Raw genomic sequence first — 3,544 nt, forward strand, 5'->3', positions numbered from 1 at the left:
AATTGATTATTTTACCCCTGTTCGGAATAAGTTGTTTAACTGTTTGGTTTGTGTGTTTTGTAAACAACTTATTTGAAAAAAATTTTAGTTCAATGAATAATTTGTGTAGCAGAATGTTATTTTATCAAATGTCAAGAAATGAAAATGCAAAAAAGTTTAATAATATTTATATAACTCAAAAAAGTTTTTGATTACATCAAATAAGCACAATGACATATATGAAAGTTCATTACACATTCACACACTAATATGGATGTCATTCACATTGGATCATAAATACAGATGGCATTCACATTGGAAAACAGGTAATTGTAGCAGTCGCGATTTTCAACATAGAATGATTCATATCTAACAAGCACTCATTAACATAATGATCCATATCTAACAAGCACTCATCTAACAGAAAATGCATCATTTTTTTAATATTTACCAGAGAAGAGAAAAAAACGCAGGGAAAAAATGCTGAGAAAAAAACGCAGAAAATGCAGCATTTCCAAAATCTTTCTGCATATAATATGATAAAAAATACGTTAAAATCACGGATCTATATTTTCCCCGCATTCAAGTGCATATTCAACTCCACATTTAATGAAAACTACTGGATCTACAAGTGGATCTACGACAAGGGAGCTATTAAAATCTTCCAGGAGAAACGGAGGAGAAGCAAAAGAGGAGAAGGACTAGAAGAGGAGGAGAGGAGAAAAAAACCTTACCGGTGGAGCAATCGGCCAAGGAGAAGGAAAGCCGAGTACGAAAAAGAGGAGAAACAAAAAGGAGAAGGACGAGAAGAGCGGAGGGAGGAGCGGATGGAGGAGCGGAGGAGAGGAGGAGAAGAGGAGAAAACCTTTCCGCAAGAGCCGATGTCTATGAAAGAAGAGGAGCCGAGCGGGGCACCGTAGAAAACCTAGGAAGGCAAACGCGGATCGCAGGGATCGCGGGGATAGACACGGCTCCATCGCGTGTAATATAAAACCTAAACCGCGGTTTTTAAATACGCGGCTCCACTGCGAGAACCAAATGGAGGCGGCCTTTTTGAAAACGCCGCCGCAACTATAAGCTGCCCCAAACGGGGTCTTAATTTACACTCCTCAAGGACTCCATTTCCGCTCATCTCCTAGCTTCAGCCGCCGAAGGGAAAGGGTAAGGGGATTTGATTCTCAAGCTCGCCGAATTTGTTTCCTCGCCAACATTCAGTATATAACAACCTCTAAGCCTTGGTCAGCATCGACATGCTAGTCCTCTTCTTCACCACAATCTGCTGCGTCGGCGGCACCTTAACGGCTATCGACAACTTCGCTTAAATCCGCCAATCGTTAGGCTACCTATCTGTATATGGAACGCTATGGGAAGAGTAGCCGTTGTTTTCATATCAGAAATCCTCTAAGCAAAATATAGGATCCTGCGACCTCCCATGTTAACTGGCATTCTTCTTTTAGCTTTCGTCGGCCACCTGCTGATCGCTTTCAGTGTACCCAACTCGCTCTACTCTGTGTCAGTGATCGTCAAGTTCTGTTTCGGAGCGCATTGGTCGTTGTTGTTACCATTTTTCCGGAGTTATTTAGGTTGAAGTATTACCCTACACTTTACAATTTTGGCGGCGTAGCGAGCCTGATAGGATCTTACATACTGAATGTGAGGGTGGCGGTGATGGATTTGGACAAGAAAATCAAATCCCCTTCCCCTCCGGCGGCTGAAGCTGGGAGACGAGCGGTAACGGAGTCCTCCTTGAAAATCCCTATAAAATTATCAACAAGATTATTAGATGATCAAGAAGATTAAAAAAAAAAATTGAGAATATATTTCTTTTTATTTTAGAGAGGTTTTAAAGACACAGTCTTTGTAATTGAATTATATTGATTTATGCAAACGTTAGAAAAGAAAAAAATATATAAATTTACATAAATTTAAAATTATTCTAAAAAAATTTTCTAACATAAATTTAAGAATGTCACTTTAAAATTTTCCCAAAGTTTATAATACTTAAGCATGTTGATTAAAATATAAGTACTCTATACTTATTTTTTTTTTTATTTTGCCTTTAATTTTGTATGATAACTTACTTAGACATGGATTTTTAAGGAAATTATTTTGGATTTTTTTTTTAAATATTATTTAATAAATTTTAAAATCAAGTTTAATTTTTAAAACCAATTATTTTTGTTAGATAGATTATACAATAACTAGCATTTGACTTAATTTTAATTCCATTGGACTCATTGGAATTTTAATGCACTTTGATAACCTAAATGAGATTTTAAATTGAAATTAAATTTATTATAATTTTTCAAGCATTAGCTTTTTTTAAAGCAAATTTGGCTAGCCTATGAATTAATTTGAAATTTTAATAAATCATTTAATATCTATTTTGTCATACTTTCAGAAATTATAAATATGAAATATTTTGATGAGACTTGAGTAATATGAAAAGCTTGTTAATATCTTCTAATACTTTTTCCCTTTTAAATTTTATTCAAAGCAATATAGTTTCTAGAGATAAAATTTGAGGGTTGATCCAAATGTCCCCAAAAGCTTGAACTCGTACAAAGCAACATTATTTCTAAGCATATCATCAAAGCAGTAGAACTGTCCTTAAAATTTTTCAAGTATTATTATATTTTTGTCAGTAGAAGTTAAATTTTAGAATTATATGTTTTTATTCAAGGTCGCACTTAACCATTAAAGAGAAGCATAGATTGAATGGGAACTTATGGCAGTGAGATTCAAATTGTGGAATTATACCTAGTGAATGTCTAATGAAGGACGTACTCAAATTGTGGAATTATACCTAGTGAATGTCTAATGGACGTAAGTAAGAGACCAAACCTAGCAACTATATTTCATTTAATCTTATTATTTTGTTAAATTTATTTATATTCCTTCAAGTCAAAATTATAATTTCTATTTTAATTATGAGGTTGATATTTTTAATATGAGCGAGCATTGTATGAGTAACTATATAATGGGCATATATTGCCATGACCTGCTAAATAAAAAGAGAATATGATTTTTAATTTCCAAATACCTTGGACATACTTAAGGTCGCATCTACATTTTAAATATTTACACATTTAGTTTGCAGAGGTGTGCTTTTTATGATTTTTAATGATACAGGATTTAAAGAGTCCATAATAGCAAAAATAGGGCCATAACATGTACAGATGAACTTTGTATGACCAGTATGAATAGGGGTGTAAAAGAGCCGAACACGCTCTTTTATAGTTCGAGCTCAAAAGGCGTGTTTGTATTCGGCTCGTTTGCTTAGCGAGCCGAACACGAGTTGTTCACAAACAAAGAGTCATTTTGACAACCCTAATCACGTAGGCATAAGAAGTTGAGAATCGGGGCAAGATTTTAAACATCATTTGAATCTAAATTAATATATTTTATTCTATTTTCTTCATTAATACATTTAATTGATTATAAATCTTTGTAGTTTAAAAATACTACTTGTCTAAGATATATATCGGGACAAGATTTAAAACATCATTTGAATTTAAATTAATATTTTTTATTCTATTTTCTTCATTAATACTTTTAATTGATT

Source organism: Phalaenopsis equestris, unplaced genomic scaffold (assembly GCF_001263595.1).
Source record: "Phalaenopsis equestris unplaced genomic scaffold, ASM126359v1 Scaffold000002, whole genome shotgun sequence".
In the NCBI taxonomy this organism is placed as follows: domain Eukaryota; kingdom Viridiplantae; phylum Streptophyta; class Magnoliopsida; order Asparagales; family Orchidaceae; genus Phalaenopsis; species Phalaenopsis equestris.